General features: G+C 50.5%; 1 protein-coding gene across 2 annotated transcripts in view; it reads left to right on the top strand.

Moving 5' to 3' along the window:
* LITAF (lipopolysaccharide induced TNF factor) overlaps window positions 1-12,245 on the top strand; it is a 101,642-nt gene that overhangs the window by 30,135 nt on the left and 59,262 nt on the right. Inside the window, exon 1 of one of the 2 annotated variants that reach the window (XM_080679187.1) lies at window positions 10,329-10,361. The exons of the other annotated variant lie outside the window; for it this stretch is intronic. The gene's annotated coding sequence lies outside the window, so the exon portion shown is untranslated. Of the gene's footprint in view, window positions 1-10,328; window positions 10,362-12,245 lie in introns of those variants that run through there. 2 annotated transcript variants of the gene reach the window in all.

The raw sequence follows: 12,245 nt of genomic DNA, 5'->3' as shown, positions 1-12,245 counted from the left end.
GGTCCCGGGTTCGATTCCGGTCAAGGGCATGTACCTTGGTTGCGGGCACATCCCCAGTGGGAGGCGTACAGGAGGCAGCTGGTCGATGTTTCTCTCTCATCGATGTTTCTAACTCTCTATCCTCTCCCTTCCTCTCTGTAAAAAATTAATAAAATATATTTAAAAAAAAAAAAAAAAAAAAGAATGAGACCCCCGTTTGCTCATTTGTTCATTCACTGATTCATGCATTTGGTCATTCCACAAACATCTGTGGAGCAACTTCCAGGCGCCGAGTGCTGTGTTAAGTCCTGGGGATCCAGCCAGGAGCACCCCATGAGGTCCCGGCCCTCAGAGAGCAGACACTTTAGTGAGGGGACAGTCAAAACAAGCAAATCTAAATGGACAGAATGTGGTCTGTGCCAGGATGGAGCGGAGCCACACGCTGGCCCTGGGGCGGGGAGGTAGGGACCCCGGGTGAGAACTTACGTGTGGGCTGAGACTGAAGCATGGGAGGAGCAGCTGTGCCGGGTATTGGAGGAAGAACATTCTGGGCAGGGAAGCAGCAGTGCAAAGGGCCTGAGGCAGGACAGGGTTATGGCTTCGGGAGTTCACTGGAGGATGAGGGAGCACAGTGGGCAGGAGGAGGGGGTGGGGGACATTAGCACCGTCTGGCTCCTAAGACAGCCTGAGGCGTTTGTGCCTCATTCTTGGCTCATCTGGAAGCCATCACAGGACCTTTGGCTGGGAGGGACATGACAGGATCGCCTGTGAAACCATCTCAGGCCCGCTTGACGTTTGCTGTGGGGCTTCGGGTGTCCCATCCACTCTGCTGGCTCTGGAAGCAGATGATAATTATGGCAGTGAGATAACATTGAACACGTACTCTGTGCCAGGCCCACGGTAAACCCTGATATATTAATATGTGTGTGTATTTTAATTTAAAAACTCGCTTTGATCTTATGATGACTCTAGGAAATAGGCCTATCATTACCCCCATTTTACAGATGGGAAAACTGAGGCACAGAGAAGTGACTTGCCCCAGGTCACTCAGTTGGTAAAGAGGGGAGGAGTTAAAGGGAAAGGGACTGAGGCTGGAGACACTTATGCCTGTGGAGGAAGCATTGTCAGGCTTAGGGGTGGCTGAGGGAGACCCCTAGGTATCTGGTCGGGTGATTTGTGGGTGGGAATGGCCTCAGGCTGTGAAGTACATGGTGGAGGAGCAGCTCTTCCAGGCAAAGGATCTGGCTAGTGGCATAGTGTCTCTCAGGCAGGCCTGGGTTTATTGGGATACATCAGGGTCCATTTGGGTTCTGGCCAGTCACTTCACATGTCTGCTTTTGCTTCCTTGCTGATGGAGTAGGGAAAGTAATGATAGCTCTTCTTTCAGGGTTTGTAGGTACGAAATGAGATAATGTTTGTCTTGTGTCCGCACCTGGAACAAGCTTGAAATGTGTTAGTAAGGAAGAAAAAGGCTCAGGCCTGGGGAGGTGGGCAGCAAAAGGGCCCTCATCTGGGAAATGCCTTCCAATAAGTTGCTGGCAACAGCCTGGCCCCACCTCCCAGAGCTCAGGTATCCCTACTGCCCCTGGGGGTAAATCTCAGGCTCAGGGCTGATTTAGCTCCATGCCAGGCTCTGGCAGGAGAGGGGAGGACTGTCACTTGGCCAGATTCCTCCCAAGGTCTCCTTGCTCTGAAGCAAGGACCAGAGGGACCAAAGCACGTGCCTGCCCAGTCAGGGCCAGGGCCACTGCCCACAGAGGGTCAGGCGACTGTCACATGGTGCCTCCTGTTTTCATGATGACTGTCTTTTTATGGCAGTCCTCTAAAAACAGGGAAGGAAACCCCAACCAGAATCCCCGTGATTCTCAAAGGGCAGGTGGACTGGGGACCAGTTGGGACACCTCGATTCTTGGGGACCCCTCTGGCAAAGCCCAGGGACTCCTTCCAAAATAATGTTTTGTTTTATTTTTGAAGATGAACTGGGATTTTATTTTTGTTGATTTAGCACTGGATATTTAAAAAACATCATATAAAAATTTGCTTACTTTCTAAATATCTTTTTTAAAAAGTATGTTTTTTATTGATTTTAGGGAGAGGGAGAAACATCAATGAGATGGCTGCCTCCTGCACACCCCCTGATGAGGAGTCAAAGAATCGAACTGGCGATCTCTTGGTGCATGGGACGATGCTGAACCACCTGAGCCACACAGGCCAGGGCTCTTTCTGAATATCTTGAGCACGAGTTTGGCAGTGTATCTCCCGGATTACTGACCACAGGAAGAAGGAAAAAAGTATGTACCCCCAAAGATAATTGAAGGAAAGCAATTCTGCCTTTTCTGGCACAGCCACATTTGGCCTGCCACGGAAAGGACAAGAATAATTCCAAAAGCACGAGAAATGCATGCATTTTGGTAAACTTCTCAGAATTTTCACACTTCATGAATCTTCTCTCTTTGCCCGTACTTTGAATGTTGCCTCACTTCTCAGTTTTATCCTTTTCTCTCTTTTAGAAATCATTTCCCCCAACATTTTATTGTGAAAATGTCCAACCATACAGAAAAGTTGAAAGAATTGTACAGTGAACACTCATGTTCCCAGCACCCAGATAACATTTTATTTTGCTTTGTCACTTTTTACCCCTTTGTCACCCATCCATTCATCCATCCATCATCCATCTCTCCTTCCAGCCATCCATAACTCTATCTAGGCATCTTATTCTTTTTAAATGTACTTCAAAGTAAATTGATAACATCAGTACCAATCCCTTTTAACACTTTGGCATGCATTGTAATAACCAGAATTGAATATTTGGAATAATATTTTTCAATGCAGAAAATTATACACAGGTTACAAAGAAAACTAGCTATATGTATTTGCAACAGTCATAGAATATAAAAATACCTGTGATTCCTGCCTGGCTGGTGTGGCTCAGTTGGTTGGAGCATCATCCTATGCACTGAAGGGTTGTGGGTTTGATTCCCGGTCAGGGCACATTCCCAGGTTGCAGGTTCAATCCCCCAGTTGGGGAGCGTATAGGAGGCGATCGATATTTCTCTCTCACATCAATACTTTTCTCTCTCTCTCTAAAATCAATAAAAACATATCCTCAGGTGAGGATTAAAAAATACCTGTGATTCATGAGGGTGACAAAGTCACAAGTCCTGCTAACACTACTGAGAGTGTGTTGCTACATTAGGAATTGAAGTTCTATACTAAATTTTAGTTGCAGACTAGTGAAAACAAAGATGTATTTTTTCCCTATCTAAATCCACGATCCTTTGTATTTGAGGACCCTTACTCAGTTCTTATTTGATAAATTCCAAATAAATTATGCTGTTAACAAGTTAAGGCAAATGTTACCAATGGGAAATACTTCCTGGCCATTTGTTATGTGTGTTATCTCATTGGATCCTCACAACCATCCTCTGGGGATTAAAGAAAATTGTTTCTCTACTCACAACACTTCTGACCCCAAATGTGTGCATCCCTCCCCACCCCCCCACCCAGGCCAACCAATTCTATAACTCTCTGGACACCAATGGGATGTCCTGTAAATTAATTCAGTTCTGACCTAACTACCTGGAGTTAGTGTCAGACCCCACAGGTTAAGGGTTCAGACCTACAAGACCGAGCTCACTTTAGACACCCATAAGGATGAGGTCCCATGGTACCCCCAATTCCATCTGACTTTCCTACAGTGTCAGAAGTTCTCACAACCCCACCGCACATTCAATGATGTGCTAGAGCAGCTCACAAAACTCAGAAACACTCACTTATGTTTGCCAGCTTATTACAAAGGATGTGATAAAGGATCAGATATACAGACAAATGAAGAGAGACACAAAGGGGGAGGTCTGGAAGGGTCCTGAGCCCAGGAGCTTTCTTCCTGTGGAGTTGGGGTGCACCACCACCTAGCACGTGGGTGTGTTAGACCCCAGAGCTCTCTGAACTCCATAGTTTAGGGATTGTTATGGAGGCATCCTCATGTAGGCTCTATTGATTATTAACTCAGTTTCCAGCCCCTCTCCCTCCCTGAGGATGGCGGGGCGGGAGGGGAACCTGAAAGTTTCAAGCTTCTAATCACAACTTGGTCTTTCTGGTGACCAGTCCCCTCCCAGGAGCCCACCCAGTCACCTCATTAGAACAGAAGACACTCCTGTCATCCAGGAAATCCCGAGGGACTTAGGAGCTCTGGGTTGCACTCGCTCCTCACAGCCGACATGCCGGGGGCTGATGAGCCCTGGTCCTAGCTGCCAGCAGCAGAAACAGACCCGGTGATGTCCGCAGAAAAGAAATCTCCGGGAAGAACACCAGAGGACTCAGCCCCGGGTTGACTATGGTCTGGAAAGTGGGCAGCAAATTCATGCCTGGAGCCCTTCAGATGGGTGTCCCGGCCCCCTGCAGTGGAGCCCCCATTCCTACTTCTTTGTGCCACTAGTGCCCACTCTGTCTGGGGCCCATGAATGTGATTCCTCAGGGGGGACACATGCCCGCATCCTAGCTGCCAGGGGCTGGCGAAATGCAAGGCTGCCATCTTCAGTTTTCCCTGCAAGGAGCAGGGTTTTCTCCCACTGAGACTCCTAAGGTGGAAATTTCTCCAAGAGTGGGAAGGGGCAGCCCTTGGGCAGCCCCAAACAGTGCCCATCGCCCACAGAGATGCTGCTCCTCTTACTCTCTTCATAGGTGAGCAGACGGAGGCTCAGGGAGGAACAGTCCCCCAGCAGCTTTGTTCCTCCCTGCCCTCCTGCCTCTCCATAAATGCCCAGGGTCTCTGTACACCCAGCACTACTCTTACCCCAGTGTGGTGCCGGCGGGGAGGCCCCATGCAGACCTCGGGGGAGCTAAAATGCTAGAGTCCTGGGTCAGAAATGCCCTTTGTTGTTCGACAGACAGGAAGTTTCAATCCACAGGTCGGGTGGGGTGCTGATGACAAAAGGGGTCCTTCTGGGAGTCCTGATCCCTCCGGAGGTGGGAGGACCTGTTGCAATTGGGTTTTTGTTCATTTCCCCCTTTGAAACCCAGCATGGCAGAGAGGCCCCAAGCAGTGCCCGCTGAGGTTCCCACTCCTGGTGCCAGACCCCAGGCAGAGCAGGGAGCAGTGGGTGCCTTGGGGCGGGTATCTGTGGTCAGACAGACAGAAACCAGCCTATGTGTGATGGTGTGTTGTAACCTGAGAAATGTCACAGATGCTTCTTGAAGGACAGGGAAGACTCTGGTCCCCATGGCCACTCCCAGATGTGTCCTGTACACAGCTGGGCAGTGGGGGAGGAGAGGGGGAGGGAGCACTGAGAGGGGAGTGAGTCGGCCGCAAGGGCTGGCTGGAGGGTTCCCTGTGCTGGCTGGTGTCTGCGTAAAGGCATGTGGGCACATGTGAACATCACTGTGCATACATGCCTGCATGTGGCATATGTGCATCTCTTAAATATTCTGAATGTGTGTCTGTGTGGACCCATGTGTACGAGTGCCTCTGTGTGCACAAACATGTATCTGCATTTGCTTATGAGCTTTCATTAGGACATACTTATGTCTTTCTATACGTTTCTGTGTGTAGGTAGGTGGCCTCATACATATCTGTGTGCTTATGCTAACAATCGTAGCAAACACTTATACTGCACTTGCTGTGTACCAGGCTGCCGAGTGCTTGCATGCATTAGCTCAGTTAACCCTCTCAACAACCTTTTGAAATGGGTACTAACATATCTTGATTTTCACATGAGGAAACTGAGGCACAGAGCGGTTGAGTGACTGGCCCGAGGGTGTAGAGGCGGAACTGAACCCAGGCTGGCTTGCTCTCCTCAGCCCTCAGGCTCCCCCAGCTCCCCCTCATTCAGTCCTGGGTTGCCCGTGTCCACCTATGTTCCTCCCTAGCGTGATGTACAAGTGGGGGAAAGGTGCCGCACACCTGCGTGTGTGGTCAGGCCTTATGTGGGTGTGTCTGTGGCCCCTGTGTGCACGTGTGTGTTGGGGAATACACATATGTGTTTGCAGGTGTGATGGGGTCCAAGAGGCCTCCCTCACCAGGCCCTGCCCTGGAATCTCCAGACCTGGGCTATCCTTTTCTCTCTCAGGCAATGGAAGCACTAGCTGCTCCCCTGCCCCCCTCCCAGGCCCAGACCCAGCCTTTGTTTCCTTTACTGGGGGCCAAAGACTGGGGGTGGGAGCGGGGAGGGGGAGGCACTATAGGAACTCACATGGAATTCTAGGCACTCGGCCTTTCAAGGGCCTGGAAGGCGCCTAAAAAACTCCAGCCAGCGGGGGGCTGAGGGCACAGTGGAGTTGTGTGCAAGTGGGGGCTGGACTCTTGGTCCTTGGAGGGAGCAGGGCAGGTGACATTTGCAGAACCGAAAATAGAGCCTGGGTGGCATCTCCCTTGGGCCTGGAGTCTGGCCAGTAGCCTGGTCTGGCTCTGCGGGGCCTCCCCTAGGATGGGCCTGACCAAGGGACCCCAGGCACCAAGACACCAGCCAGAGGGCCAGAGGTGCGGGTGGGGCATCGAGGGGCTCTGGGGAGTCAGACACAGCTGTGCGTCCTGAGCTGGGACTGGTGGGAGCTCAGAGCCTTCCTGCACTGCTTCCTCTGTGCACGGTTTGGAGCAGGGAATGAAGCCTGGTGGCTCCCTGTCCCCGCTCATCTCTGCGCCCCCACCTTCTCCTGTCCCTGCTCAGCCCCTGTGGAGCTTAATCCTGCTCTCTCACCACCCCTGCAGTGCTGGAATAGTAGCCCCCTAAAAAGTGATGTCCGTGTCCTGCCCCCCAGCCCCCACGAATGTGATCTTACTTGGAAATAGGGTCTCTGCAGAGGTCCTCAGTTAAGGATCGAGAGATGAGATACTCCTGGATTTAGGGAGGGCCCTAACCTCAATGACTGGTTTCCTTATAAGAGAAAGGAGGGGAGAGCTGAGACAGGAGATGCAGAGGAAAAAGCTGGAGGCAGAGATTGGGTTATGAAGCCACCAGACCAGGAATGCTTAGAGCCACTGGAAGCTGGAAGAGGCAAGAAGAATTCACCCCTAAGGCCTCCAGAGGGAGCCTGGCCCTGCTGATGCATTGATTTCAAACTTCTAGCCTCCAGAACTGTGAGAGAATACGTTTCTGGGTTTTATTGTTGTTGTTGACAGTATTACAGATATCACCCATTTTCTCCCCTTTGCCCCTCTCTACCCAGCCTCCATCCCACCCCAGGCCTTCACCACGCCACCAGTTTTGGTAATTTGTTACAGCCGCCCCAAGAAACTGACACAGCACCTACAGCCCCTCCCCTGCAGTGCCTGCTAGAGTCTGGTTATTCATTTTCTGCAGGCCTGGGCTCAAACCGCTATTCCACCACCTGCCCTGGGCGGGTGACTTTAACCCTGTTAAGCCTCAGTTTCCATAAATGTGAAACAGACAATCCTTCCTTCCTTCCTTCCTTCCTTCCTTCCTTCCTTCCTTCCTTCCTTCCTTCCTTCCTTCCTCTCTCTTTCTTTCTTCCTTTCTTTTTTTCGTTGTTGTCAGTATTACAGATATCCCCATGTTCTCCCTTTTTGCCCCCCTCCACCTAACCCCCACCCCACCCCAGGCCTTCCCCACACTATCGGTTATGCATATATGTTCTTTGGTTAATTTCTTCCTGCCCGCCCCTCTTCCCTGAGATCTATCAGTCTGTTCCATGCATCCATGTCTCTAGGCCTATTTTGTTCATCAATTTATTTTGTTCATTAGATTCCACATATAAGTGAGATCATGTGATATTTGTCTTTCTCTAACTGGCTTATTTTGCTTAGCATAATAGTCTCCAGGTCTACCCATGCCAGAGACAGTAATTTAAACAACACTTGGACAGTGCTTAGCTGAGCCAGGCACATCGACAGCAGCAGTGATGGCTATTGTCATGGCTGTTGCCACTCATGGGGTGGGACCTGTAGTCCATGCATTGGAGGCAAATGGTGGATTTTAATTTGATGGGTAAGGTGTACATTATAAATAAATATATCTTGCCATCTAAAACCATGGTCAAAATTAGCTGGCAATACTGGCTTAGCTTGTTGTTTGGTGCAATGTAAGTGGATATAATTAGTGGTGGCATCTGATTAGTCACTGGCAGAAGGGGCCATCCACCCCACTCACCAGCTTCCATTCATTCATGCCACACCCATTTCCTGAGCATCTGGAAATATCAAATCCACTGTCCATATCAAATCATTCAAACCCAGATGCACTCAGTCTTGTTTCGAAGGCAAGTGAGGAAGGAGAGTGATGGCAGGGGGAGGAGGTGGGCACGGAATGGAGGAGGACCCCATCCAAAGGGGCCTGGGTCAGGGAAGGCTTCCTGGAATCAGGAAGGCTTGAGGTCAGAGCAGAAGGACAAGTAGGCCCCAACAAGGTAGGGGAAGGCCTTCTGGAAAGAGAGAGCTGCATATGCAAAGGCCCAGGGGCAGGAGCATGTGGGACACACCCATAGTTTGAGCAGCCAGGACACAGGAAGTGGCTTATGGGAATAGTGAGTCCTAAGAGGTCCCCCCCAGCAGAGTCCGTGGGGCTGGCACTTGTCCTCAGGGCCTTCGGGGTCATTGAAGCATTTGAGCAATTCCAGTTCAAGGCCAAGCTTCCTGCATTTCTTACTGAGTCACTCTCCGTTTGGACTCACGCTTTGTGCTCCAGACCTGATTCTCATGCCAGTTGAGGTACTTTTCCACCAAATGGACTGAGAATGGGAAGGAAAGTGGGGAACCAGGACTTCCCAACACAGAGAGTTTGGACACCCCAAGGACCAGGGGGTCTGGTGACACCTGGCACACAGTGTCTGTGGGTGCTGGGAAGGGTACAGGAAGACCCCCACGCTGACCCCCACGGCCCCCAGGCCTAGGACACTGGAGATATGTGCAAAACTGAGATTTTGGGGGAACCCCCCCACACACATTGGGCTCTGGGTGAAGGAGCATCTAACCCATGATCATGTTTCACCAGCACCATGTCCTGCGAGCTGTGTACCACTGCAGCTCCAGGCAGGAGCCTGAGCATCCCAGAGGCAGGATTCGAGCCCAGCTCTGTCTGCCCCCAAAGCCCTGGGCGCTCAACCACTGAGCTACACCATCACTCATGGACTGCCCCCATCCCACCTGCAACCAGTCGAGGAGTCTCTTCCCGGAAAGCAGGTATGTGGTCCCAAGGAAGGAGGACAGGCTGCCAGACCCTCTTTACCAGGCTTATGTGTGCCAGCTGCTGTGAGTGTTGGCCAGCAGCTCACAGCTCTCTCCCCCACTGCCTTAGCCACCCCTTCTCCAGGGAGCATTCTCCTCAACAAGCCACATGCACCCAGAGCCCCATCTCAGGCTCTGTTTCTAGGGAGCGAAGCTAAGGTGAAGTCATGTCTGATTTCCCCAGCGGAGACTCTTCCCCCTATAGCCTCAGTCCTTCCAGAAAGTCTCACTTTCTTGGCTGAGCCTTCGAAGCCATTCCTCATCTGGCCCCTGCAGACCCCTCCCCCTTGCTTCTGAGGACCCTTGCTAGCCCACCAGTCAGCAAGAAGGGGCAAGACCAGCTGCTTTGATCCCATCCTGTAGAGGTGGGATTTCTGGAGGCCTCCTTGTACCCTGCAAGCATTTGCTGGGTGTTGATTTGGCTGGACTTTCTATAAGGTGTTTGATTGGAGCTGGAGAAAACCCAACTACCAGGACTTTGAGCTGAAGGAGAAAAGAGTAATGACACAGACATTCTTGTCACATGACCATGGAAAAATCTGGGGAGGCTCTGAGTGTAGCAGGCTCTCGGGACATGTTGAGTAATAGTTGTAAGGCAGAATGACCTGCTTGAGAAATGAACTAGGTCTTATTTTGGCTATTGATTCATTACAAAAGAATGAGGAGTATTTTTCCCTCCCTCCATGTCCTTCAAAGAGCAACTGTGTCTTTATGTTCCGAGGCGCTGTGTTTGCCTTGGGCCAATTAAAGCCTAGTTAGTATGTTAGGATGCAGCCAGCTACAAATAATAGAATGCCCCTGACATTAGCTATGCCAAAGCAGAACGTATTGTTTCAAGTCACTGGACAGTCAGGAGTGTGACAGCTTCAGGAACAGCTGGATCCAGGGCTGAGGCAGTGTTGTGGGGGATCTGTCTCCATCTTTTGACTTTGCTTTCCTATGTTGGCTTCATTCTCAGGTGGGCTCTCTCCACCTGCTGGCAAAGATGGTACCTTGCAGCCCCAGGGTTTCATCTCACCAGCCTAGTGGAGAGTTCCTCTTACTCAATAACTCCAGCAAGAGTCTTGGGGTTGAGTCTCAGGGGTTTAGCCTGGGTCACATGACCATGACTGAAGCAATAGCTGTGATCAGCCTGGTCATGTGCATGACTCAGCCCCAAGAGCCTGGGATAGGGCTAGGAAGAAAGAAAGCTTTGGCTGCAAAGGTAAGAGATGCTGTCTGCATGAGGGGTGCTTGGGGAATGGAACCTGGCTGCCTCAGAGAGGCTTAGTGAGGGTCTCTGGGGAGACTTCTGAGTTTCAAAGTCTTGCCCCCCTGGCAAGGGGCATCAGATCCCAATTTCATCAGACTTAGAAAAGGAAAGTAACAAGATTTTTCTCACAAGTATTTATGGAGCTAATTATATCATTTATGGGAGCAAGTTCTACATTCTGGAACTTCCCTCACTTAGCCCAGAACTCCTGCAGAAGTGGCTAAGAATGTGAGATCTGGGGTTGACTCCTGGGTTCGACTCCTGGCTCTGGCATGCCATTGCCTAGTTATGTGACCGTGGGGAAATCACTCAACCTCTCTGTGCCTCTTTTCCATCATCTGAAAAATGGGAACCATGACATTCCTGCCTCAGAAGACCACTGTGAGGACTAAATGCAGCTCAGAGGTTGGGTGACTTGCCCCTGTCTCGGGCTGGGGTTAGCTCCAACGTGGCTGACTCTGAGTTCTGGGCTCTTTTTATCCCCAGAGCTGGCACATAGCAGGAGCTCGTTGAATGAATGAATGAATGGATGGATGAATGAATGAATGAAAGATTAGAAGGAAAGGTTTATCTCTTTCTGCTTGGAGCTGTCACTGGGCTCCTTCAGCACACAACGCAGAGGCACTTGGGGTCCCCTGAGAAGCCTGTCTTAGACTCAGTTCCCCCAGAAGCAGAGGCTGAGACAGGATTTGGGGATGAGTGGTTTGTTTAGAAGGTCATCCCAGGAGACAGTCACCGCATTGACCATGTTGACCTTTATGTAGTTTCACCCACTGTTTTGCTCTCACCCTCAAGTGCTGCTCATGTTCCTCTTTTGGCTAACTCTAACCTGGAACCATGTGGGGAAGCTTCCCAGTTTACATGAGTTAAATCTACCTTAAATAGTTCACCCCAGGAGTTTGTGCCACCTCCTGGGGTCCTTCAGTCCAGAGCCAGGCGGCTGGGCACCTTGGCCCTCCCTCAGGTGACTCTCATCCCCCATAGGCTATTCCCTCCCTTGCATGCTGGTCTCAGGCAGCATTTCAAGAGGGCGGGAGTGGGAACCTGGCCTCTAAGACCCAGCCTTATAATTTACAGTGTCACTTTCACTGCATTCTGTCGGTCAGAGCAAGTCACAAGGCCAGCCCAGATTTACAGGGTGAGGACATAGATTCTTGATGGTAAGAGTTACAAAATACTGTGCCCATGTTTTTCAATAATTTTTTTTTCAGTCATAAGACACTTACCAGTACAATGATAGTGCATGTAAATGAAGTTCCTTCAAAACGTGCAATTCACAGCCTGTGCAATGGTCACAGCAACCCTGCAGGTGCCCTGGGATTCATCCATTCTGTTCATATGCCTCCCTGTGGTAGGCACCGGTTATTTTTGAATGCCCAGTGTCCAGCCCAAATTCTGATACTGTAACTCCCCATCCCCACCTGTATTTTAGTGAGGCTGACTCTCTCAAACTCCAGGGGTGAACATGTGGTCAGGAACCTATCACCCTAACCATAGTCATTGGTCAAGGATGGGCACATGACCCAAGCTGCACCAATGAGATTCAGTCAGGGGACTTTGCCCTAAACTTTCAGGAAAGAAGTGTTCTTTTTCTACTGGGGTTGCTAGGCTGATTGGAAGCCTGGACCTGCTGGGGGCCATCTTTACAAGCATAAGAAAAGGGGCTGCCTGAGAATGAAACAGTCGAAGAGGAGAGCACAGTCAAGAGATGAAGACGGAGATTCCTCATGATACCATTCAGGCTCTTGGATTCATCCTGCCTGAAGTCCTTACCATGGACTGTCCAATGATGCAAGCCAATAAAGTCCCTTTGCTGTAGGTTTCTGTCCCTTGCAA

This window comes from Plecotus auritus (genome assembly GCF_963455305.1).
Source record: "Plecotus auritus genome assembly, chromosome: 7".
Classification (NCBI taxonomy): Eukaryota; Metazoa; Chordata; class Mammalia; order Chiroptera; family Vespertilionidae; genus Plecotus; species Plecotus auritus.
Note: the sequence above shows the minus strand (reverse complement) of the source record. Positions and strands in the feature narration are given on the sequence as shown.